Source organism: Heteronotia binoei, chromosome 5 (assembly GCF_032191835.1).
Source record: "Heteronotia binoei isolate CCM8104 ecotype False Entrance Well chromosome 5, APGP_CSIRO_Hbin_v1, whole genome shotgun sequence".
NCBI classification, from domain to species: Eukaryota; Metazoa; Chordata; class Lepidosauria; order Squamata; family Gekkonidae; genus Heteronotia; species Heteronotia binoei.
The window spans coordinates 64,897,861-64,925,086 of NC_083227.1; the positions used below are offsets into that span (position 1 = coordinate 64,897,861).

General features: G+C 47.3%; 1 protein-coding gene across 3 annotated transcripts in view; it reads left to right on the plus strand.

The window, feature by feature from the left end:
- Positions 1 to 11,510: 11,510 nt before the first annotated feature.
- LOC132572475 (contactin-6-like) overlaps positions 11,511 to 27,226 on the plus strand; it is a 421,055-nt gene continuing 405,339 nt past the window's right edge. For 2 of the 3 annotated variants that reach the window (XM_060239567.1, XM_060239568.1), the window contains exon 1: positions 11,513 to 11,819. The gene's annotated coding sequence lies outside the window, so the exon portion shown is untranslated. Of the gene's footprint in view, positions 11,820 to 27,226 lie in introns of all 3 variants that reach the window. The other variant, XM_060239569.1, reaches the window with a different exon arrangement.

A 27,226-nucleotide genomic window follows, 5' to 3' on the forward strand; every position in this document is an offset into this window, starting at 1 on the left:
GAGCATACTCAAGATTACCTGAGCAGCATACTCAAGGTTGCTACGGCATAGACATTGCCTCTAGATTTTGATGCAATAATTCAGAGCAAGAGATGTCAGTTATCAGAACTGTTAAATAAACAAAATATTGCAAGAGTGTCAATCTTTTAAGGATGTTTTAAGTTTTTTTTTAAAAAAAAAATCTGGCCCTGGCCCGGCCGGGCCACGTTAGTTTGCTACAGACCACGGGGCCACCCCTTTGCCTCCCTGGAGGATGGGGATGCTGCCTGGCATCCAGGGAACTGCTGGTGGGAGGAGCGCTGGGGCTATATTAGCCTCGGCCCTGCTCTGAGTGGCGCAGTTTCCTTTCGGCTCTTGGCCCACCATCTCACCCTTCAGTAGTACAGGTTTCGACCGGTCACCTTATTAGGGGCCAGGTAGGAATTTTTTCATTCTCACCTGATTGGCTGGCGGTGGAGTATTTTTTTGTCTACCTTGTACTGCAATAATGGGGTGGAATTTAGGAAGGTTGATATGGGTAAGTTAGTTGGTCACTTGGCAGAAGGAGGAAGGGGTTACTGAAGTTAATAGTGAGCACTCAGGGCTCTGCACCAGTTGAGTCCAGGCGATTTGCAGGAGCGGCAGATGGGCTTCACGGCTCAATGCTGCATAATGCTGATCGTAACAAAGCCTCCGCCCATTTCTGGCTCTTTCTGGTGGTCGAGGCCGGAGCTGGGGAAGGGGAATTTTTGGCCTGGCTAGCCTGGCATTAGCCACATCGTGATGACTCATGCAGGGGGCAGGGTTGCTCACCCATCTCTGGACAAGGAAGGGTCGTGGGACAACCCCAGGGCTTGTCCAGCTGCAGGTAGCCCTTGCCATAACAGTTACGTTATAGTTATGTTTAATAAAGTGGCCTGTTTACCCAATATATGTGTCAACCTCTTTATTTTGACTTGGGGGGGGGTCAAATCTTCAGTTGTGTTTGTCTGTGTCCTTTATAAAGTTTATATGTCTGCTACCTGGCATTACATTTTATGACACACATGGAATGGCACAACAAGGTCTCATTTATGTCAGATCCAGCTCTCATAACAAATGAGTTCAACACCTCTGCCCTACACATAGGATTGTTTGACTCTGCAGAACACTATATGCTATAAATTAATGCAGTTTATTCGTTTGTGCTGTATCACAAAGGTACCCAGCAAGTTACAAGAGGAGTTACAGGCAATGACTAAATCTTTTGATCTGGTATGTACACAACACTCTCCAGAGCACACTGAAGTCTGCATTAGACACTTTAAGACTGCCCCAGTCTATAGTTTCCACACGGATCCTTTGTTTTAATGAATAAATCCACTTCACTTACATAAGACCAAATATTTTCCGTTGTCTATTTACCAGCATGTAATTGGGGGTCTACAAGGCACATGTGCATCTTTTGTTGACAGCCCACCATTTCTTCTCTACATCTTATTGTTCCAGCAGGCATGCAATTAATCCTATTATGGACTAATGGATTTACATTGGGATTACATTAAAATGTTTAGTAAGTCAAAGGGCTCAAAACAGTCCCTTTCTTTTGGCACAAGTGTTCTCTAAACTGCCATTTTCTATTTCCCTCCTCTGTGAATACAAATTACTTCTTTTGTAAAAGAAAGGCATCCTTTTGTCAGTTAGCCTTCCCCTTCCTTTTTGGAGGAAGAGAACAAAGAGAACATGGGAAGCCTGAAACTTCGTCAACATTCAGAAGGTAATTTATTTATTGAGGCATTTTTAACCCACCCTACTCCCAACGCAATTACCTGTATTTAAGACAATAAAGGAATCAAATGCAATATTTGAATGGCATCAGCTACCAAAGGAATAGTGAAAACAGTCAGCTGTTCATCCCCGACTATATTGACTGCCAGAATGAAATGGCTTCATATAATCTGCAGGAAGACTTGAGCTGGGTTTTGTTGGACCAATAAAGAAAAGGAAGTCTGGAGTGAGGTAATGGACTCTGACAATGCCTGTCTACAAGATCACTGTGTCTAGTACAAGTAAGAAGCCATTATTAGACTTTGTGGTCTACTAACATGGACTGCTGAGATGTGACACTGAGGATCTACATATAAATAAACTGCTGCCTTAAGCCACAAGGAAAGATGGAATAAGTTCAGGGACGACCTTGACTTAATGGTAGAGCATCTGCTTGGCATGCAGAAGGTCCCAGGTTCAAACTCCAGCATCTCCAATAAGGGTCTGATTGTAGGTGATGTGAAGGAATTCAGCCTGAGACCCTGGAGAGCTTCTGTCAGCCTGAGTAGGCAATACTTGACTTTGGACTAGTTTTCTGATTCAGCATAAGGCAGATTCATGTGTACTATGAATATTTTAATAAATAAATAAACATAATATGGCTTTTTAAAACAATTAATCCAAGCAGCATCTGAAGTCTAGAATTCATAGAATCATAGAGTTGGAAGGGACCTCCAGGATCATCTATTCCAACCCCCTGCACAATGCAGGAAACTCACAAATACCTCCCCCTAAATTCACAAGATCGTCAGTGCTGTCAAATGACCATCTAGCCCCTGTTTAAAAACCTCCAAGGAAGGAGAGCCCACCACCTCCTGAGGAAGCCTGTTCCACTGAGGAACCACGCTAACTGTCAGGAAGTTCTTCCTAATTTTGAGCCAGAAACTCTTTTGATTTTATTTCAACCCATTGGTTCTGGTCCTACCTTCTGGGGCCACAGATTGAATTGATTGACTGGGCCAATGCAAAGCATCAAGTTCATACAGTAGAAACTACTTATTTTGCTTATGCTGATTACATGGCAATCACAATAAGGCACAAGTCAATTGAAAGGACTGAGGAAATACTGACCAGGGATCTCAATATTTTGGCTGACTACTACCACAAATGGTGGTTTATCCCAAGTCTAAGAAAAACAGAATGCTCCTGTTTCCATCTCAATAACAGCCTTGTCACTGAATGTTTCCCTTAATGGCATCTAACTTACACACAACCATACACTTAAGTACCTTAACATTAGGACAGGACCTTGAGCTACAAACACCTTCTTACCAATTTGGGAGCAAAAATACACATGCAAAACAATATTCTCCAATAATTAAGTGGTACAACTTGGGGCGTGTTTGCTACAGCACTTAAATACTCAGCTTTGGGGTTAGTGTATAGTACTGAGGAATATGGTACTTGTGTGGTTCAAGAGCCCCCCTGGTCACAAACTTGATGTCCAACTCTACACAACAATGAGAACTATCAGTGGATGTATTAAACCCACTCTAACCGAGGGGTGGAATTCTAGCAGGAGCTCCTTTGCAAATCGGCCACACACCCCTGATGTAGCCAATCCTCCAAGAGCTCTCGAAAAGAGCCTTGTAAGCTCTTGGAGGATTGGCTACATCAGGGGTGTGTGGCCTAATATGCAAAGGAGCTCCTGCTAGAATTCCACCCCTGCTCTGACCTGTTAGCTACCCACATTGTGCCACATCACTCCCCTGCATTTTTGAAGAGAAGATACTCTTCTTCATGAATATGAAAACAGAGATACTGATTCCTCACTAGCAGTCACTCTGCCGCTGGACTTCTGCTTTCCTTACAGCAAGCAACCAATTCCCCATTAGTCACTGTGCAGTCACATTTTGACTCACGGCTCCCTCCAATTACCCTTGCAGCTTCCAGATATCCCCAAAACAAGACCAAGTTGCCATGGGGGTAATTGGAGGGAGCCACAAGTCAAAATGCAGCTGTGCAGTGTCTAGTGGGGAATTGGTCACTTACTCCGAGGAAAGCAGAAGCCTGGGAGTGGAGCGACTGCTAGTGAGTGTCAAGTCTGCTTCAGCTCTGGTCAAGCCTGTGTGTCATCTTTGGTTCAGGGGAAAGCATTCTGGGTAAAAGCCATACTGTATGCCAATGCTGCTAGCTCTACTCTTCCTCCTCCCCCCTTCCTGTCTTTTGTTATGTAGTTTTGTTCTGCAATGGAAGCATGTGAAAGAGATAATAGTGCCTTCTCAGACTGGGCAATGAGGGAGAGGCGCCTTGCCCAAGGCTAGCCGGCCTGAGAACGATTTGTAACATCAATGTGTGAATGTGCCCTGCATAGTACCCCCTCCCTAAAGAATTTCTTTGAAGAATACCTTATATGATTATCCTTACTGTATGTTCCTCAGTCTCTCAATCTCCTAGCTGTTGGATACAATGATTTCAATAAACTAGAAACTTTTTATCAAAAGGTCTCGTTATTGAATCAGCCGACTTGACATTTTGAGAGACTCCCCTTCGAAGTTCAACCTTTCCGGCAACTTTAAAGCCTTATGGCTGAGCAGATTCTGGACAACGGAGAACTTCCCATAAACGTGGATCTGGAAGGGGCAGAGGCACCGTGGCATGTCCTAGACTCCAGGAGAGCCACAGACTCACCCCCCCCCCCAGTTCCAGCTAGTGATCACACCCTGGCAGTATCAACCGAGGACCTCTACCACCATCATGGAGCAGGCCCCGCTCCACCGGGAGGCTATTCTGACTCGCCACACCAAGCAAGTCCAGATTGCCGCAGCAGAGGCCGCCGAACCGGGTCTCATCGAGTCAGGAGAGGCGGACAGCATCATCGTCGTCCAGGTCCCGGAGGACGACAACGTGGGTGCTGGGTGCAGAGGGGCCGAGAGCAGGGAACCGAGGCCCAAAGACATGCACGACGAGGACTATCAGATGTTCTGTTCGATGGTCCGACGGGAGGTCGACGGAGCGATCCGGGGCCTGAAGGACGAGATGCACACCTTGACGGCGCAACTGGGAAGGGCTCTGGGGGTGACCGGGTCCCAACGCCAGCAACCAGCCCAACCGGTGACCCAAGGCCACCCGGACCCACCAGCCCAGGCGGCAGCCCCTGCGAGAGGCACCGCTCCCCAAATACCGGCGGCTCCACCGGCACCCATGGCCCCTCGCGATGCGGGTCAGGGGCGCGAGTTGGATGCGACCTTTGACAGGGACCCGGAGGAGGTGAATTACTTTGCCATCCAAGCTAACAGCTTTATGTATTACTGGGGGAACTCCTTCCCCGATGAATTCAGCAGGGTGGACTACCTGGGCTCGAAGCTGAGAGGGGCGGCCAAGCGCTGGTATGTGAGCCTGTGCGAAACCATGAGCCCTGACCTGGACTATGTGCATACCTTCCTCCAAGCCCTGCTGACCCAGTATGAGGACCCCCTGGCGGCTCTCTGCAACATGCAACATGCAACAAGGGCCCGCTCCATCCGCGAGTACGCTGTGGACTTCCAGGCGAACGCGGCCAGGGTGCGAGGGTGGAGTGAGCTGATGAAAATTGAGCATTTCTCCAATGGGCTAAACGCTAGTATTCTGGATCGGGCCCTTACCCAGGCGAGCCCGGACACCCTGGTGGGGTGGATCCAGCTAGCGGGCGAAGTGGAGAACAATTTGAAGCAGGTGGCGATGCTGTGCCAACACCAGTCCGGGAAGAACCAGGCGAAGGGGACCCCGGGAAGACCCGAGCCGCCAAAGGCCAGAAGACCACCTGCTCCGGCGCCTGCGGGGCCCCGCCGATGCTACAGGTGCGGGGACCCGAACCACATCGCCTCCGGCTGCCCGCTGCCAGCCCCCACCCGGGCGACCCCGCCCGCCACAAAGCCCAGCACCCCGGGGCCGAAGAAGACGGCCGGCCACCCTAAGGACGCGGCAAAAAGCGGCACGGTGGTGCCGGAGGAGCCGCTGGACGAGGAGGTGCTGCTCTCCGTGGAGCTGGCGGACCTAGCCTGGGTCGAAGAGCCGGCGGGAAACGAGGCCGGCCTGCTCTAAACGGTGCCAACCAGCAGGTTGAGCGGGAAGAGGCACCTTTGACAGTGAGAGTAACGGGACGGTTGTATTTTGTCAACGTGAAACTCTTAAACCCCAAGTTAAGAAGGTTCTTGCAGATCCGGGCCTTAATAGACTCAGGGTGTAACCAAGAACTGATTTCCCCAAATGTAGTGGAGGCCCTGGGTCTGGAAAGCTCGCAGCTGCCCCACCCTATTCTGTTTGAGCAGATGGACGCATCTGTGATGTGTGGAGAACCGTGCACTAAGGAAACGCAAGCTTGCCCCATGGGGATCGAGGAGCACTGGGACCACAAGGTTTTAGTCATTGCCCCCTCATGCTCCTATCCGGTAGTCCTGGGGGTGGGCTGGCTAGAAAAGCACGAACCCCTAATCCAATGGAGAGCCCAAACTATCAGGTTCCCGGACCCCTTGTGTAAAACACACTTGTGGAACACAGCGTGAGGCCCCCGGGCTCCCGTAGCCAGGGAGCGGGCATGCATGTCGGTGGAGGAGGCGCATCCGGTCCCTAGCACTTACCATGACTTAATGGAGGTGTTTAGCGAAAGGGAGGCCAACCAATTACCTCCCCACCGGAGCACAGACCGCGCCATAGAACTGATCCCAGGGGAGAGCTTGCCTAAGGCCAAACTGTACCAGATGGGGTGGGCAGAAAATAAGGAACTGCGCAAGTTCTTAGATCAGAACTTGGAGCGAGGGTTTATTAGGCCCGCCACGGCCCCCCACGCCGCCCCCGTGCTATTCCGCAAGAAGAAGGATGGCTCGCTTAGACTTTGCACAGATTTTTGCGGAATAAACGTGATTTCGATGTCCAACGCCTACCCCATCCCCCTCATCCAGGACTTGTTGAACACGGTGTCCGGGGGGGGGGGATTTTTACTAAGTTGGACTTGAGGGACGCGTACTTCCGAGTGCGCATCAAGGAGGGGGATGAATGGAAGACGGCGTTTAATACCCCAATGGGACAGTTTGAATACCTGGTCATGCCGTTTGGGTTGCAGGGGGTGCCGGGAGTGTTCATGAACTTTATAAATGATGTACTTTGCAAATTTTTGTACAAGGGGGTGGTGGTGTACCTTGATGACACCATTATTTACTCACAAGATGAGCAGTCCCATGTAAAACTGGTGAGAGAGGTGCTGAGCACATTGCTCGAGCACCAACTGTATGCCAAATTGTCCAAATGTGAGTTTCACCAGACTGAATTAGACTATCTAGGCTTCCGGGTGTCGGGGCAGGGGTTGGCCATGGACCCCGCAAAAGTGCAGGCAGTGCTGGAGTGGGCTCCCCCGAGGACACGTAGACAGCTCCAATCATTTCTCGGGTTCGCTAATTTTTATAGGGCATTCATAGAGGGGTTCGCATGAATCGCCCTGCCCCTGACGGAGCTCTTCAAGACCAAGGGGAAGGGGCCGGAAGCCAAGCGGCCGGAGCCAGGTTAAACTGGACTCCCGCGTGTCAGGCGGCATTCGACCAGCTAAAGCGCCTGTTCACCAGTGAGCCGGTCCTGAGCCACCCCGATGAGCAAAGGGCCTTTGTGGTTCAATGCGACGCCTCCGACGTGGCCGTAGGAGCCATTCTCATGCAGAGAGATGGGGAAGGGAAACTGCGGCCATGCGCTTACATCTCCCAAAAATTTTCAGACGAGCAGAGAAATTGGTCAGTTTGGGACAAGGAGGCGTTCGCAGTCATGTTTGCCCTAAAAACCTGGAGATCTTGGCTGGAGGGGGCCAAAGTGCCATTTGAGGTGTGGACCGACCACAAAAACCTAGAAGCCCTCACCGGGAAGAGGAAACTCAGCGAAAAACAAATCCGGTGGGCGGGTTTCTTCTCCAAATTTGACTTCACCCTAAGGCACATCCCGTGAACGAAGAATTTCTTAGCTGATGCCCTCTCCCGACTCCCGCAGCACGAGAGTCAACGAGAGGAGGTGGTAGACTCGCTAATTTTGCCCTCCCAAGTGGCGGCCATGGTAACCACTCGGTCCCAAAAAAGGAGGGAGCTGAAAGGGATTAGCCACGAGCGCATCGCCGCAGAGACCGAGCAGGAGGGAAAGGGCCGCCCCGAAGGAGTGCTGAAAGGGAAAGATGGGCTATGGTATAAGGGAGAGAAATTGTACATCCCAGAGGGGCTCTGGAGGGATATTTTACAGCTCTGCCACTCCTCCAAGCTAGCTGGGCATTTCGGCTACGTAACAACCCTTCACTTGGTGAACCGGCAGTTCTGGTGGCCGTCCCTGCGGTGGGACGTGTCGGAATTTGTAACTAACTGCCCAGTGTGCATCATGGCCAAAAGAAGGGGGGGAAGCCGCCAGGACTTCTGCAACCGATCGAGACCACTAAGCGCCCGTGGTCAATAGTCTCGATGGATTTCATAGTGGAGCTTCCCCCCTCCCGAGGGAAACGGTGATTTTAGTGGTGGTGGACACTTTTTCAAAGCAAGCCCATTTTATTCCTTGCACCCAATTACCCACCGCCAAGAAACTTGCGGCCCTCTTTTTCGATCACGTGGTAAAACTACACTCATTCCCAGACAAGGTCATTAGCGACCGCGGGCCGCAGTTCATTGCCACCTTCTGGTGGGAGTTTTGCAAATTGGTGGGCATGGAGCAAGGACTAAGCTCTGCCTATCACCCACAGACAGACGGCCAGACGGAGCGGGTTGTCACGACTCGAGCCTCGGGTAGGAGACGGCTGCTGGCGTCCCGGCAGTCAGCCAGAACTCTTGCAGCCGGCTGAGGTTTTCAGGGAGCAGCACAGGCGTTATCTTAAACAGTCCAATTAGTCAAAACCATAAATCAGTCCGAGCCAAGGGATGAGACAGAGAGCGTAAACACAGGAATGCCGAGGGTCGGGTAGCCAGAGAGAGCAAAGCCGAATGAAGTCAAATTACCAAAGCAAGTCCACAGAGCAAAGTCACAGTCCAGAGTTCCGAGGTCCAAGGTTCAAGCCGGGTCAGAAATATGCGGGTTCTCACAGGAGTCAAGAGGGTGCAGAGCGTGGTCACGTCCCAGGAGGATCGTTCGTTGCCAGCACAGTTTGCCAAAGGGCCAGGATTGCAGATATACTGTGCTGGCTTGTTAACCCGTTAGTATGCCGGGCTTAGATCTCTTCTCCCCCACATGCGTGCTTCACTCCTTCTGTTTCTAATCTCCTGCCGTCTCCTTTCACGGAGCCGGCTAACAGGTGGTGGAGATTCAGGAGGGGATGAGCTGGGGCCCGGCGTAGCCTGATCAGTTCCAGGTGGCTCCTGCTGCCAGCTTGCCTCCTCAGGACTTACGTCCAGGGCTGTTAAAGGCGCCTGCTCTGAGCTAGCAGGTGCTGGGTCAGGGGCAGGCATGACACTGGTGAACGGGGTTCTGGAACAATACCTAAGGTGTTTCATTAATCAGCGCCAGAATGACTGGGTGGACCTCCTCCCCTTTGCAGAGTATTGTTACAACAACAGTGCTCACAGTTCCACTAAAGCCTCCCCCTTCGCAACAGTCTTTGGGTATGAAGGTAAACCAATCCCCCTCCTCCCGGGGGGGGGGGGGGAAGCCCCGGAGACCCTTACTACTTTCGAACAGTGGTGGCAGGGGCCGAGCCAAAGCTGGCCAACCATTAAAGAAAACTTAGAGGTGGCCAAAGAAACTTACAAGAAACAATATGACAAGTCCCATGTCCCGGCGTGGGATTTCAAAGTAGGGGACTCAGTGTACCTATCAACCAAGAACCTACCTCTCCCCCAACCTTCCCGAAAACTGGCGTACAAGTATATTGGACCTTTTAAAATTAAAAGAGTCATTACCCCAGTGACCGTGGAACTAGAGCTGCCTCCTGCCCTTGGTAAAATACACCCTGTATTTCATTGCAGCTTGCTGCGTCGAGACCCTGGTTCTTCGGACTGGCACCCTCCATCTCCAACACCCCCTCTCTCTGTGAAGGGGGGACAGGGCCATTCGGGCCCAAGGATCCAGGACTTTAAAACCCATCCGCCTCTCCCGCAGCCACGAGCGGTGGCGGGGGCTTAGGGGGGGCAGCATGTCAAGTCTGCTTCAGCTCTGGTCAAGCCTGTGTGTCATCTTTGGTTCAGGGGAAAGCATTCTAGGTAAAAGCCATACTGTATGCCAATGCTGCTAGCTCTACTCTTCCTCCTCCCCCCCTTCCTGTCTTTTGTTATGTAGTTTTGCTCTGCAATGGAAGCATGTGAAAGAGATAATAGTGCCTTCTCAGACTGGGCAATGGGGGAGAGGCGCCTTGCCCAAGGCCAGCCGGCCTGAGAACGATTTGTAACATCAATGTGTGAATGTGCCCTGCATAGTACCCCCTCCCTAAAGAATTCCTTTGAAGAATACCTTATATGATTATCCTTACTGTATGTTCCTCAGTCTCTCAATCTCCTAGCTGTTGGATACAATGATTTCAATAAACTAGAAACTTTTTATCAAAAGGTCTCATTATTGAATCAGCCGACTTGACAGTGAGGAATTGGTAAGAGTTGCCCATCCACAAAGACATGGCTGACAAGGACCTATCCAGACTGATACACAGCAATAAGATCTGTACAAATCCTGCAATCACAAAACTCTGTTCTAGGGAATGAGTGATTGCAAACATGGATGCAATCAGTTCCACCTGATATCCATAACCTGATAAACACCAATAAGAGGCCCTCAGGATTTGACTTGCCATATAAAATATGGAAGACAGCTAATAGAATATGAGTAGGCTTTGGTGCTGGTGCAGATTTATTGTTTAAATGAGGTAAAATAACAGGACCCAAATGTGATTATATTGCAGCCCACCAAACTATTTTCCATCTGTCACAGGAACATGAGAACCATGCTTTCCAGGGAGATGTGACAGAGTTCTTTGAACTCTCCCCAGCTGCAACAGAATGGACTTAAAATTTAGATATTAGTATTTAGGGGATTGCCCAATCAATCTGCATACCCATTGCATCAACTTGGTTACATGTTTTATATTATTATACACAGAGTTACACACTTCCTGTGTGTAACTCTGTCATATGCTAAATAGTAATAGTAGGAACTATGAGGAAAATGTAAAACAAAACAAAAAAAGATTTTGGTAAGATTAAAAAGATTTGGTAAAACAAAGGACAATGATGCACATTGCTACACACATTACATTTGACCAAGTCCATTGCTCTTTGGTTTTTGAAAGACTGACAAGTACAAGTGAAAAAAGTGACAGTTAAAATGTAGGATGCCCTTTTTGGGCAATATGAGTGACTATTCTGTGGTGTAGGGGGATTTTTTGCGGGGAGAGGGAGTGTTAGACACCAAAATTTACTTTTTTAAATATGCAAACCATGCTAAGGTTATTTAAATATTTAATGAAGGTAACCTAGGTCAGAACATAATCTCATTTTAGATGAATGTCAAACAAACCTAATTGTATATAGTGAAATGTGCAGTTATAGGAACAGGAACCAAATGAAATTGTTATTATTCTTGTCATAAATCTAATATGCTGGTTAGTGATCCAGATTTTGCGAAGAAAAGGGGATTTTTAATACCTGGCAGGAGCTCACAGCTGTGCAAATGAAACATGGTAAGAGAACATTTAATTTATCATGTGAAGGGTGTGACAGCTCTCTCTCTCTCTCTCCCCCCCATGTTCTTTTCTTGTATCACATAAAGAAAGACATGTAAAGAAGTAATTTTAAAACAGGCAGGATTACTGTCTAGTAACGCTTGCAAGCTTTGACTGTGTATTTGTGCATGTGTGCTAATTTGTGTGGGACCTTGTCATGAATGCTGTGGAAAAGCTGCGTATTTCACAGTTAATGCCAGTGAAGAGGCACAGAATGCTCAGCGGATAAAAGGCTTGTAGTCCCAGCTGGGAAGAGGGTTCCATTATCTCCCAGCTGCATAGACATTCTGCACGGTTCGGTTTTGCCTGGATGAGCAGCATGGCTTGCTGAGAGCAATGTAACTGTTCGGCAGAAAACTGTTAAGATCCTGAGACGTTTGGGCTGTTGCAATCTGTAAGTACAAAATTGGTCTGTCTGTTACGATGTGAATAACACTGGGGCAACAGCTGCATTTCTTTTTTGTATCTCTCCCCCCCCCACCCCAACCCGGTAGCAATTTGGATTAGCATACAAGATACCCAGAAAAATGGAACCTTGCTGTCCCTCAATGGATGCTTTATCTGTAGGAATTGCTGGTACTTGTTATATGTTTGCAAAGGAATACATTGTTTGTGTATGCATTGAATGTGGGTTCACATGAGAGCAAAAGACTGCAAGAAACTGTGCTGTTAGCCAGACTCTAGCGCTAGGCATATTTCTGAATATTTTATAGCAGCATTTTTTTTTAAATGTGTGCTGCAGTTAATGGGCAATCCAGAGGATGACTATGCTAATTTTGGTACTTGCACATGGCTTTACACTGCATGTTAAAAAGGGAAAGAAGATCACTGGTGGCTCAATGTGTTTCCCAAATGTTTCAGGTCTTCACAAAACAATCAACATCTTTTCCCAGTAGTGAGTAGTGAGAGGGAAGTTTCTCTCATGAGAGATTAAGGTATAGATTACTTTTTAAAAAATGAACTGGAGAGGTATTTCAATGATGTATTGAACTTTTGAGTTTTTTACCTACAGATCAGTGAATCATAGTTGTGTTTCAGTCCTTCCATTTCTACGACATGCTAGCAAACTGCACAAACTATTGTATGGTATGAAAAGTTTGAAAGCTTATGGTTCAAGGAGCTTGCTCTGAAGGATGATAGCGTAAGTTGTATATATTCCATGTTCAAAGAACATAACATGAGCAATGAGGGAGAGTTTGATTTTGAATGCCTTTTGAGGTTTCAGACTTTTGTTGTCATCTATAAAGAAGCACACTTTTTAGATAAATAATGTATTTACTTGGAAAAATGTATATATGCTGTCCCTTCAGACACCTGCTGAAGGTGGTGCACAACTCAAACAATAAATCAAAACTATTACAAGTAAAACAAAGTAATTAAATCAAGCCACTAAAACACAGGGGGCCATTGAAGCAAGCTAGAACATAGCAGGAAAAAAAAAGCACACTGAACAGCCTAAAATAAAATAGTTGAATAATCCTCAGGTCAAAGGCAGACCATAAAACATTTTTTTAAAATCCTTAGTTTAAAGGCTGGGTGAAAAACAATGTTTTAACTTCACATATAAAGGAAGGGTAGGTGCCAGGCGACCCTCATGTGTCCAAAGGCAAAGTGCCACCATTGATAAAGCCCTGTTTCTGTTTACCACCTGTGCTTCATGTCCAAAAGTGGGCTACAAACAGTAGGACTTCAGGCGACAATCTTAACTTAGCATGATGTGTTGTCATGTTAGGGGTATCTGTGAATTATAACTTTTTTATGACAGAAGAGCAATCCAGTGATTCCAGCTAAAATGATGTCAATAGAATGATCCTCGGGCCAGAAGCAGACCATAAAACATTTAAAAACAACAAAAACAAGGCTGGAAAAAATGACTGTAGGTGCCAGGTGAACCTCACAGGGGACGGCATTCCAAAAGCAAGGTGCCACCACTGATAAAGGCCTGTCTCTGGTTACCATCTGTGCCTCATGCCCAAAAGCAAGGCCTCAGAAGAGACTCTTAACATGGTATGTCATCATGTAAGGGGTATCTGTGAGTTTGCTGCCTAAGTGCAAGTAATTGTAAAAGGGGGTCCCTAGAGGGTCTTTATACCATAAGAGGAGGAGGAGGAGATTGAATTTATACCTTACCTTTCACTTGGAGTCTCAGAGCAGCCAGGGCCAGCTTGCCCACTAGGCAAACTAGGGTGTTGGGAGGGAGGGGGCACTGAATTGGGCTTCCCCCCTCCCGGTGCCCAAGACAACCACCCAATTTGCCTCCCTCCCTCCGCCAGCCACCTCGCACCCTCTGTGCTCCTGCCCACCCCCCAGAGCTCACCCTGCCGTCATCGTAGCCAGAAAGGAGGGGGGAAAACTTTCTCCAGCGGGTGTCTTCAAAACATGCACAGACCTCAAAGCTGGTATGGCTGGGCATCCTCACGGCAAGCATGGGGGGCGAGTGGGGAGAGGGCAAGCAGGGAAGGGGCAAGTGGAGCATGATGGGGGGGGCACCAGGAAGACACCTTGGGATCCAAAGCAGTGGCATGTGAAATGTGCATGGAATTTTGGGAAAAATTGCTTCAGTTGATCAATTTTTTTAAAAAAAACCTGCAACTTTTAATGCATGTCTGCTTTTAAAAATAAATGTTTATCATTTCAAAAACAAGATATGCCTGCAAGGACTTTTTTAGTGGTCAGCTAAAGAGTGATATATCCATTCATTAGCCTCTCAAAGTTTTGTTTCGTTTTCTAAGTCATGAAGAATGAAAACGGTGTATGTGTATGAAATATTACTTTGATTTGAATATCGCTATTGAATATCAATGAATGAAAAGTGGAGAAACCTAACCACATCATTGCTTTGTTAAAACCAATGTAAATACTGCTGGCTTGCTGAACTTGGCTCCTCCCCCCTTTTAGGGCAAGATGCTGGGCGTCTGGGCTTGCTCAACCCTGCCTGGGCTGGGCATTTCCCTGGGGCCTCGGTGCACGGCAATGGGCTTGGCTTGCATGGAGCCCACCGCCTCCCTCCTCGGCCCTGGCCTGCTCCTCCCTCCTCGATCTCCCCCTTTGCCCCAACCCTTCTCCCCAGGCTCGCAGCCTCACCCTCCAGCCACCCAGGCTATTGGCCGGCTGCAGCATCACTCCGCTGGCCTCTGGCACAACGGAGAGCTGGTGATGGTTGTGGCTGTGGGCTGGTGGGGGGCTCTGCAGGCTGTGAATGGGGTGCCGGTTTTGGTCCCGGCTCAGTCGAGGTGGGACGCCCCCCCCCCCCCCGTTCTTCTGCACGGAATCCTCCTCAAAGAGGCGAAGAGGTAATCGGCCACCTGATGAGATGTTCCAGCTTGGTTGTGGGGGTCGCTTGAAGGCTGGTAGGGGCGGCGGGGGGCTCTGCAGGCGGGGTGCCGGTTTTGGTCCCGGCTCAGCCGAGGCAGGACAGTTCCCAAATATTGACATTCCGGAGGCTCTATTTGGCCATAATAGCTAATATGGGGATGAGCATTGAGGGGGGGAAATGTTATAATCTATATCTGGGATATTTTCCCCTCCCTCTAATATAAATATCCCCTATGTTTAAAGCAGAATAGACCACAGGTTTGAATTTATACACCTCAAAGGCTGGCACCTTTTGATATAGGTGCACTTCTCTCCATTTATTCCTATAGAGGGGAACTGGCTCCAGTTACTGACATTTAAAGAAAAAAGAAATCCTATCAATATTCTTTTTAAAAATGTATTCTTACAGTGACTGAATGATGATTTTTATAAAAAAAAAAAAAACCCCAACCTTTCCACTAAAAAACTAAGCAGTGGCTATCCTTTCTTGTTGTTGCTCATTGTTCCCTTTCCCAAAGCAAAGAAGGCTTCTTTTGAAGAACAGCTCCCTCGCTCATTCATCCAATCTTTGAAAATAGTTCATGATTTCTCCCAAAAAAGTGTGTCTGTGATTTCATATGATGCATCACTCATTAGGTTGCTATGAAATACATGTCTCCATGTTGGGTGTACCTTAATAGGTAATTTTTTAAAAAAATAATTAAATTTTATCAATTTTTCTTATTAAATAACATCAACAAACAACATTAAATAATAATATCAACAAAACAATAAAAGTATTTTTACAATACACAGTTGCTTCATATTTTTATCATTTCAAGGTAAACTGAGTTATCCAATACTATAATTAACAGAATCAATAATATGAAAAGTCTATGTATTTTTTGGAATACAATTTTTGAAATGTTCATCAGAGTTGATGAAACAATGAAATTGTTTTCTTTATGCAGTAATTCAGTTACATATATCTGTATGGCTAACTTATCTAATGCAGCTACTTCCCAGACCTTTGCCATCCATTGTTGCTTTGTAGGAGCCACATTCTGCTTCCATTGATGAGCTATCAAGAGTTTAGCTGCCATAAATAGTAGCGCTGCTAATTCTTTTTTTGATGAGGTCAGTTTTAAATTAGGCCAATAGTTCAAGAGGATTGATTCCGGAGTAAAAGGGATATTGCCCTCTACAATATTGTTACAGTCTGTGTGATTGTTTTCCAAAAGGTATTAATTCCCGGGCACAACCACCAGCAGTGTAAAAAGGATATGTAATTAATATTAATATTATTTAAGGGCAGCTTTTCTCACCTCTTTCCAGCCAAACTCTATCATAATTAATGAATGCTGGCTCCATCTCCTCTTGCATGTACTTAACTTACATGAACATACAAGGTATATGCTCATCAGCTCTGTCCTCCAATTAGTGACATTCATTCCCAATTGGACCCAATTACAGAAATAGACCTCATGTGCATACAGTTGTTCATGCATAGGTGCTGTGTCACCATGAAATAAACTGGTATAGAATGAGGTAACAAGTAAGAGTGAATAACCGGTAACAAGCAAGAGTGAGACTAGTATGCCTGCTCATCTTCTCTACAAGTCCTGTCTCTGTCCACATATATGTCATGTGTACAGCCAGATTTAAGTTAATAATATCAGGGCAGGAGATTAATTCTACTATATGAAAATTATACTTATGGAAGTGATGAGAAAGTACAACTACAGAACTACTTGCTTCAATAGCTGCTGTTTGTTCTTTACAGCACTCTAAAACATCCACTTCTTGCTGTTCCCATATCTCTTGATATTTGAATGCTGTGGAATTTTGACAACACAACCTTGACTGTATCAGGGACTCCTGACTCACTCTTTTTTATTTTTGTAGTGAATGACAGGACTCTGAATGATCTGAGATAGCATGAGTGACCTGTGAATAATGCAAAATAATCAATAAGAAGGGGGTATCTGATTTTTCTCTATCTATAGCCAGGAGCTGTTATCTCAAGATAAGGTGTTAACAACACTATCAGCCTAAAAGTTGTGTAAACCATTCTATGATTAACCTGGCCAGAAACTTAAGAATCTGGGGTGATTTTTTTTAAATAAAAAACTTCCTTTTCTAATAAGTTAAACTTTTAAAACTGAAATGAAACTTCCGTTGTTCACCTGATTATGCAGATAGTGTCCATTTATATTCTACTACCCAGACAGCCACATTCCAAAAGAATTCAAATTTGGAATTCAATTATGCACACTGAATGTGCTTATGAAATACAAGTCACTTGACATACATGACTTTACTTGATTTTGAGTAAAAATGTTACTGATTTGGATCCATACATACAAGTTCCACACATACTTCAGATAAATTTCAGTTGCAGTGCCTTTCCTCTTCATCTAAATAAACTTCCATTTGGGCAACGGACCATTGAAAACCACTGCTGTTAGGCAAATGGAAGTTTTAGTGGAAGAAAAAATGTGAAGTACAGCAGAGACTGTCTAGCTCACAAGGAACTAATACAAAGGATCCAACCCTCTGCCTTGTGTTCTAAAAAATGAGCAAGAGTTCATTTGATTGGAGTTATTTCAAGCATTCTGGGGTTTTGCAGCACAATCCTAAACAGAGTTATAGCCTTCTAAGATCATTAACTTGGAAGGACTAGCTCTGATGAGGGTTGCAGTTTTAGAATGTGAAAATAAATTTTGCTTGCCAGTTGACTTTGATCAATTTGTGTGAGTCAAAGGAGTGGTCAACAGTCAAAGGAATGGTTACCAGTACTAGACCAAAAAAACCAAACTAATATTTCATGATTCCTCCCTGAATGATCAGAACTTGGATCCTATGAATTAGTTCCATGTATGCTAGCTAGTCTCTGCTGTGTGAAGCATACTTCCTCTTCTGCTAAAAACTTCTGTTTGTGCAAGAGTTTGCAATGGGCCCTTGTACAAAGAGAAGCTTTACTGAAAGAGGAAGCATGCTTCATAGCAGAGTCTATATAGTACATGGAATGCTTTCATATGGCCCAAGCCTTATTGCATCTACCATAAACAATTACATGGTTTGCTAATTTGATTGATAAATAAGCATAAGCACTCATATTTCTGTTTATACTTCCTTAGTTGAGCAGAAGGCAATGCAGATTATTGGATGGTTAACATTCTTAACCAGTCCACTTCAAATCATTGGACAAATTATAGTCTATGTTCCATGTTTTCCTGTTGTATCTTATGCATGAATGAGAACAAGTGTCAATTAAGTAGAATAGACTGTACCAGTTCAGTGTACAGGTGGTAGATTCTCATTCTAAGTATTATTTTCGCATAAAAAACAGAGAATTACAGCCACAGATTATATCCCCGCTTTTTGTTTACTGGGCTAATTCTATTGCAGGGTTTAAAAAAAATAGAACATTCAATATAATGTTTCCTGATCTTTCATCTGCACCTGAAAGAGTGCAGTCCATTGAATGCAGCCATTAATGATACGAAGGTATAAGTCTGCCAGTATTGATTTGAGTGGTCACACATCTAGAGAATTTTGAGGTGGAAAATGTACAAATAAAACATCTGGTGTCTGAGAGACTATATAGAATCACATGAAAATAGTTGATTCAGTGCTTAATTATTTGGATTACAGGGAGACAGGGGATATCTTTTCACACTTTTCACAGTGTGGCCAAAAGAAATGGCAGTAAGGCAGCACCTACAGAGAGTGGTATCAAAAAGGAAAGTTAGGAATGACAACATGTCCAGGAGAAAGGGAAGATTAGAAAAGTCAGAAAGGCAACACCTCCAGGAGAGTGAATAGAATTATCTCTCTTTCTCTCTCTCTGCGCGATATACCTAATTTTATACCCTCTTTGGAGGGTACATATTAATTACTGGCTTTTTGTAGAGTCAAAAATTGTCCTCTTCTAGGAACCTTTATTTGGTTAATTTGTTTTCAGTGATTTACAACTATTTTATTTTATGTCAGAGCTGTAAAATTTCTGGAAATTTTGCAACAACAAAATATGTGTAATATTTAATTTCCAAATCTCCAAATCTAAACCATTGTAAGACATCATTTATAACTTAGCTAGCATATAAAATTGTATTAATTGGAATATTTATGCAATAAATAAATGCTTTGTTTTCTATGAGCAAATGTTCCAAAAATTAAAGTGAGAGAAATCTGGCAACTGCTATACTCTATGCTATTAGCACATAACTCATTCCAAAAACAGTCTGTCTGTGTCTGTCTCTCCCCGTCCAGGTTTTTTTCAGTGCTCCCCAAAAGTTCCCAATTTTTCCATCAGGAAATAAATCTTGGAGGGGGAGGATGAGAAATAATAAATTTTCCCCGGATTTTGCCTGGTTTGTCTCCTGGACGTCACATCTCTCTTTAGTGTATAGATTCTGTAGCTTGATAGATTCCCCCCCCCCTCTTCTCCTTTGTTTTAGCTGATTTTGAGCAGACTTGAACTTTAGATACATTTTCAAATAAATATCAGTTCAGTTCAAACAAATTTTCAGTTCAATGTATTTATAGTTCTTGAATATTCTACAATAGGTTTTGAAAGATAACTGATAATAAAATGGTTACATCAGCTGCTTTTGATTTCCCAGAAATGGTATTACTGTCCTTTTTAATTAAAGTTAAAGGAAATACTTTGCTGTAACTTCAAAACATCCAACAAAATTGCTGCTAAATTGACTCATCAAATTGGACTAATTATAGACCCAGATTTTCAGGATTAAACTTTATAGCTCTTTCAGATCACATTTGGATAATCTAAATGAGTATTAATGTTGTTAATAAAAACCCCTTTTTTAATTCTGTAGCCTATGGTTTGTAATCCCCTGACTAATAAAACAGTGAAATCCTATTGCCCCCCCCCCAGTCAGAATAAAGAGGCAACACAAAGATTTGGGTTAATAAACTGGGCCACTTTATTAAGAACTTAAGAGAAGCCATGTTAGATCAGGCCAATGGCCCATCCAGTCCAACACTCTGTGTCACACAGTGGCCAAAAATTGTTTTTATATATATACACACTGTATATATATACACACACTGTGGCTAATTAAACATCAACTGAACCGGCATGGGACCTAACTAATCTCAGGCAACCCCAGGGAAACCATACCATGCCTTGCCCAGGTTAGGGTGAGCCACCCTGCCCTAGGCAGGAGCCTTTGCTGATGGCCACCAACTGGCCGGCATGGTCTGCATATGCACTCCCCCAAATGCCTCACTTACCCAGAAGGAGCCAAACTGGGGGAGTGCAATGGGTGGCTAGCCACCCCAGCAGAGAACCGTGAAGCCCAGCTGCTGGTCAACCCTTGCCACCTCCCCTAAATGAGGGGCAGACCATGGGCGCTCACCAGTGATGATAAACATACCCCTCCTAACTCCTGCCAAGTGGTCGAACCAATAAACCTTTTACTTCCTTCACCAAACTAACACGTAGTGCAGGGTAGGTGAAAAACACCTCCATCTGGGCCAATAGGATGGAAGCAAAAAAATTCCTACCTGGCCCTGTTCAAACGGGCTACCAGCAATACCTGCACTACAAAGGGTGGGAGGGTGGGCCAAGAGCCAAAAGCGAACTGCGTGTTCGCTGGGCAGGGCTCGGGCTTAAATAGCTCCAGCCACCCACCCACATCCAATGCCTTGGATGGCCGGGAAGGCACATAAGCCTCCCATCCTTCTGGGGGGTGCAAAAATGGCCCCTGGCTTCAGCTGCTGATGCGGCGCAGCCAGGAGGGGGCCAAATTCCCCCCCCCCAGTTGAAATAAAGAGGCAACACAAAGGTTTGGTTTAATAAACAGGGCCACTTTATTAAACATCAACTGAACCAGCGTGGGGCCTAACTAATCACAGACAAGCTCAGGGAAACCATACCCTGCCTTGCCTAGGTTAGGGCGAGCCACACTGCCCCAGGCAGGAGCCATCACTGATGGCCACTGACTGGCTGACATGGTCTGCGTATGCGCTCCCCCAAAGGCCTCACTTACCCAGAAGAAGCCAAACTGGGGGAGTGCAATCGGTGGCTGGCCATCCCAGCAGAGAATCGTGAAGCCCAGCTGCCAGTCAAGCCTTGCCACCTCCCCTAAACGAGGGGTGGCCATGGACCTAGAGCCACCCAGAGAGCCTCAAGGAAAGCCCTGTTACCCATTACAGACAGGTGGACACCGTCAGCTCTGTAGAGCTTGGCCTGCCCCGAACGTATAGCAGGATGTGGCAAGTAGGTACCCAGCCCATTTTCCAGGGCTTTTTGTATGGCCCTATTGGCCTTGCGCCGAGCCCGCTCCATCCCAGCCAGGTCCCAGGCAGCATGCCAAACCTGGTGGGGCAGAATGGCCGACCACAGGATCTGAACATCCGGTCACCTGTCTCGAACAGCCTGCAGATCCTGAACTGCTTGGAGCGAAAGGGCCTTTCCTTTTATCAGACCCAGGTCATAACTAGAACTTGAGGCAGAAGGCCGACCCTCCCTTGGAAAAGGAGCGGCAGCAGCCCAGGCCATCACAACTCACGGCGTCGCTGCCACTCCACCACAGCCCAATTACTGAGCCTGAGCTGTTACCCTATTGGTGTCCATCAAGCCTGGTGGGCTGCCCAAAACACCATGCTGTGACTGGTGATAAGGACTTGCCTCCTCCCCCGATGCACCATTGCACCTGTAATGAAAACAATCAGAACCTGTAAAACAAGCCCAATGGGGCAACTGTCAACAGATTCCCCCCTTAGCAGGATGCACCAAGGGGGCAGACATAGGAACAATATGCCGTAGACCTCCACCACCCTACCGACTGAATAGCTGGGCCTGGGTAGCCCATCATGGCAGCAGTGGATGCGGCGCCAATACGGAAGGAGTGGTTGCTGAACTTAACGCCCCCCAACCCCAACCTGTCCAGCGCCTTGGAGGTAACGGCCCAAAATTGAAATTTGGTGAGAGGGTGACCATCAATATGGCAGAACAGGGTGCCCGGGGCTTCCCCCTTTGCCAACACATATTGGCAGAGGGCACGGACAGGACACAAGTCCGTTTGGCCACACGGGCCCAAGGTGACCACCATGCCACAGCCCCTTTGATCAGTCTTGGAACATCTGATCTTCAAAGAGACCTGTTTCCCCATGAATTTAATGTCACTCGACAGCAAGGCCCTACCAGACTGGTCGTTGCGAGACGACACGACCAGCTCACTAACCCACAAGGCCCCAAAACACTGTAAGAGACTCAGTGTGGCATAACAGTGCCTCGAAGCTAGACACACACACTCCAGGCCAAACCAGACGCAGCCCTTAAAGACTGCGGGTGAGATAGGCTGCCTGGTGTCAGCCGTGGAGTCATGCTCCCGCCTCCATCCCTCCATCATTTTCCAAATCTGGAAATTTCCGGTGTTGTCTTGAAAACTCTGGGCCTTGCTAATAAAGGCCAGGGCCGTTAATTGAGCCTGCAAAGACTTGACCTGAAGGCCCTTACCTTTCAGCAGCATGGAATACTGCATCAAGTGGGGTACCGGGATGGCTGAGCACTCCATCAACTTTGCCTACTCTAGAAAATTGGAGAATTGCATGGCAGACCAGTCATACACTCGCCTGGTACTAAGGGCCAGGGCTAACTGAATTGCTCTATCAGGTTTGGCATGACAAGCTGCCACAACTCTGGGGCATCCTCACTGGCCAAAGATAGGCCTCTGGTGCGAGCTGACGAAACCTCTCCATCTGTCAACGAGATAGAGCATCCGCCACTCTGTTACTCACTCCCGGAATGTGCTTTGCCAGGAAGAGCAAATTTAAACGAAAGTACTCCAAGGTGAATGCTCGCACCAGGTTCATTACTGGCCCAGATCTAGATGAAAGAGTATTGATTACATGCACCATGGCCATGCTGTCACACCAGAATTGCATGGAATGGTTCGCCAGATCCTCCCCTCATAGCCAGATGGCCACCACTATGGGAAAAAACTCCAGAAATGCCAAATTTCTGCAGAGGTTGCTAGCCAACCACTCCTTAGGCCACTCCTCCACACACCAATGTCTGCGGAAGTATACTCCGAACCCTGTGGATCCAGCCACATCCGAGGTAACCTGGGGGTCCGCCTCAATCCTCATATCATCCCGCCAAAAGGAGATGCCGTTGAAGGAAGCCAAGAACTGCTCCCAAACCTCCAAGTCATCCCGCATGCCTCTGGTAAGCTGGATTCTATGATGGGGCAATCTAATCCCCCCCATGGCATCACATAGACGCCGGAGAAGAGCCCTGCTGGGGGCGACCACTTTGCAAGCAAAGTTAAGGTGCCCCACGATTTGCTGCAGCTCCAGCAGGGAAATTTTTCTTCTGGATTTCAATGCTGCCAATCGCACTCTGAGATCCTGAACCTTTTGCAGTTGCAGCAGTGAAGCCTGCTGCACTGTGTCTAGCTCAATGCCCAGAGAGGTTAGGACAGCAGCGGGGCCCTCTGTCTTTTCATGGGCCAAGGGAACCAGCTCCATGAAGGCTTCCAAGATACGGGCACATTGTCCCATCCGAACTGGGCCAGCAAACAAGAAAACATAAAGGAAATGAACTGTGTCTGCTGACCCCACCCGGTTCCTGAGGGCCCATTCCAAAAAAGTGCTAAACCGCTCGAAGGGGGAACATGAAACAGAGCATCCCATTGGTAGAGCCCAGTCCATGTAGAACTTGCCCTCGAACGCGAACCCCAACAATTCAAAATTGTCGGGATGCACTGGAAGAAGGCGAAAAGCTGACTTTATGTCGCACTTCGCCATCTCTGCCCCAATTCCACATTTCTGTGCCACCGGGACCGCTTGATCAAAGGAAGTGTACCATACAGTACAAATGTGGTAGGGAATGACATCATTAACTGATGCCCCCCAAGGGTAGGAAAGGTGGTGGATTAAGCGATACTCCCCAGTGGCCTTTTTCGGCACCACACCCAAAAGGGGTACTTGCAGATTTAATACCGGTGGGGCGGCAAAAGGGCCAAAAACCCTGGCCTCAGCACATTCCTTCCGGATCTTATCCCGCACTATGTTTTCCATGCCAACCATGGAACATAAGTTGGCCGACATAACAGGGCCCCTGGGGCCCTGAAAGGGAATCCACAACCTCCGGGAGAAACCCTCCCACAAATATACCCTATCAGCCTCCTTAGGGTACCTAGAGAGAAGCTCCCTAAGTACTCTCAGCTTGATGGGACTGGGCCCCTTTTCCAGGATGCTGGGCTTACCGCTGCCCTTCAGTTTTGATTTGTTACATGCTGAGAAAGCATGTGCCCCGCCACACAATGGGCATTCATGCTTGTATTTACATGTTTTGCGGGCGCACACCCCCTGGGAAGTATATTCCCAACACAAGAGCCGGGGTTGAATCAACTGCCCCACAGCCGTGCTGGATCCCTGCACATTTGTCTGCTGGATGACCAATCACCAGCGTTGGGTTTTGCTGGGGACATCAACTGCAGTCAAAGCTGCTGATTGATCTGATCCCAGGGCATAGCGGGGTTAAGGGCGGCCCTCATATGAAACTCCTTATCATATTGGAGCCACACTGCCCCCGAGAAGTCTGTGAAACAGCGGTGCCGCCCGTAAAGGCTGTGCATGCGCTATGACCCCTGTGTATATAAGGAAATTTGGAAGCCAGTTGGCCCAAGTCCAGTCCACCCTCCTCCTCTTGAGCTTCTCTTTGTCCTTGTCATCCAGCTCTTCTTCTTGTTTTCAAGCTCCCTATAAAGAAGACTGAACACATTCACATACTCCCCCTGAAGTATTTTCTCACTGGTGGACACCATGAGGTGATCCCCTAAGGGCATGGCAGTGTCCTCGAAGGGCCGAAACTGGAAAGGGATGGCCCCATAAGAGGGCATTGGGAACCCCCATGACCCCCAAAGCATATATGGCCATCCTTGCATACCTTGCACCTGGGAATGCTGGCCCCATGCTAGGGAACCCCCCACTGGCTGCAAAACTACACCCTGGAAGGATAACTGTGCCCCCGATGCCAATAGCAACAGAGCTTACCCCCATGCAAAATAAGGATCAGGACCCCCTCCTTGCGCAGCCCCCGAAGTGGAGGCCTTACAAGGCACTGCCCTTATACCTCCCTGGCCTAGCTCGCCAGTGACAAACCCACAAGTGGCAGCCGAGCTCTGGGATGCTTGTGGCCATGGACCCTATGGCCACCCACCGGCCTGCTGAATTGCACCACACCTGCCTTCCACATCCACTGACGTCACAGCCACAGCCACTGGAGGAGTGCCCCCGCATCTGCTGGGCCCAGGCACTGGGGCTGGCACCTCATCATCTCTACCAGCCAGCATGTTGACCTCCTCGCTGATATCCTGCGCCTCTTCACTTCCCTGGTCATTGCGCCCCGACAGCTCCTGCAGGGCAGAAAGACAGGCCAGAACCTCCTTCTCAAAGGCTCTGGTGGAGGACGTAGCAGCCTTCCGACCCATGGACAAGGTAGCTGGTCCAGCACCCAAACCTCTGCCTCTCTCAAGAGCAGTCAGCTTATCAATAATGGCCTGCCGCGTAAGACCTTCCTCCTCCTCCCCATGAGCAATGCAACTGGCCCACCGTTTTGCCGGCTGCTTCCCCTTCGGGGGGCCTTGCCCCTTCTTTGGGACCATAACAAACCAGGCAGAAGACTCTGTCCCAGGTCTAATGTCTCTGCATTCTGCTGCTTCCAAGGGAAGTGAAGGGGGGGGTGCCCAACCCTCAGGAAAGTGATGAAGTGGGATTAAGGCACCTGGGGAACCGGGGGGGGGTGGCCCTGGCTGCACTGCGGCCCTACCGCCACCCAATAGGCTGAAGGCCACCACTCCACTCTGACGAGCACCAATGCCACCTGGGGAGCCCAGGGGGAAAAAACTCATCGAGCCACTGCTAGCACGCACCCCCACTTTGCACCGGCAGGCCGAATGCCAAAGCTGCCTCTGGGAGACAAAGGGCCGCTCCCAGGGGGCGTGCAGCTGCTCTGCACTGGCAGGTCGAAAGGGCTGCCGATGCAAGCACTGAGAGAGGAAGGGCCGTCACTCCCAAGCGGCGTGCAGTTGCTCTGTACTGGCAAACCTAATGGACCGAAGCTGGTGATGGGAGCTGAAGGGCCGCTGCAATGAAGGAGCCCTGGCCTCTTGCTTGCAATGCATGTTGCCATGGCCCAGCTCCTCCTAACAGCTCTCGGAACACAAGAGGGACCATGAACGTCCCTCTCTTCTGAGAGCTGAAAGCAAACCGTGTGGTTGCTGGGCAGGGCTGCCCTGGATGCCGGTTGCTTCCCCTTCGGGGGGCCTTGCCTCTTCATTGGGACCATAACGAGCCAGGCAGAAGACTCTATCCCAGCTCTAATGTCTCTAATGCCCCAGATGGCCGGGAAGGCACGTAAGCCTCCCATCCTTCCGGGGGGAGGGGGGCAAAAACAGTCCCTGACCTTAGCTACTGACATGACATGGCCGGGAGGGGGGCTGAATTCTCTCATGCTTTCAGTTAAATTATCTCTTCTTTATCCATATGCTACTGTTTCTTCCAAATTCCTGAACAAATAATTCCAGCCTGTTTAATACCTTGCCCCTTGAGTAGTCCTGATTCCTCACTGGGATTATTCATAGACTAATCCCTCATTCAGCATATTCATGACAAAATCAGATCATGTATTCATTAAATATAACTTGCCTCCTTTGCTTATAATGATTTAAGTTTCATTTTTTATTCCTTTCAAATATATATGATATAGTCTCCTATGACTTGCAAATCACCTTTGTGTCTCAGTCTCTGAATTTTTCTCTTATATACTGTATGTGAAATAAAATCACACATATCTATAGATAAGATGGATTCACCTGATCCTTTTCCCCATATAAGATTATTTCAGTAAAGTTATCATAATGAATAAAGTTGTGCATTCCAATGCTAAATAATTCCACACATGTTCAAATCATTGGCCAACCTTCATTTTAAAATTTTCTGATGTCAAGATTCTTCATGTGAATCGACCTATCTGGTTGTCCCTCCCTGAGCTGGGGAAAAGAACAGGTAATACCACACCATATTAAATATCTATCTCCTTCTCTATCTTAACTGAAAGATTTTTATTTTTCTGAAGAGATTCACAGTGGTAAATATGTGCTCAACGTGAGTTCAGGAACAAGATGCCAATCTGATCCCTGATTCCAGAAACCTCCCGAAACCTGATACTGAGAAGTTCTGTGAGTTTGATGTCTTTAGCATCCTTGATGGCTGTTCAGTACACTACTGAACTTACACCTCATTTACACCCAAAAGACACGTTTCTGGGAGCACCTTCTTAAAGGGAGCGGGGGGGGGGGTGCATCACTCAGACTCTGTAAATTCAACCTCACCAAACTTGGAAGGCAGGTAGTGGAGAGTCAGCTGGAGATTGTTTGGGAGTTTGGTCTCTCTAGCATGCTGGGAGGGGGCATTCTATCACATCATGAACTTCGCAAACCAGGTTTTTCTGAATGACAGTTCATT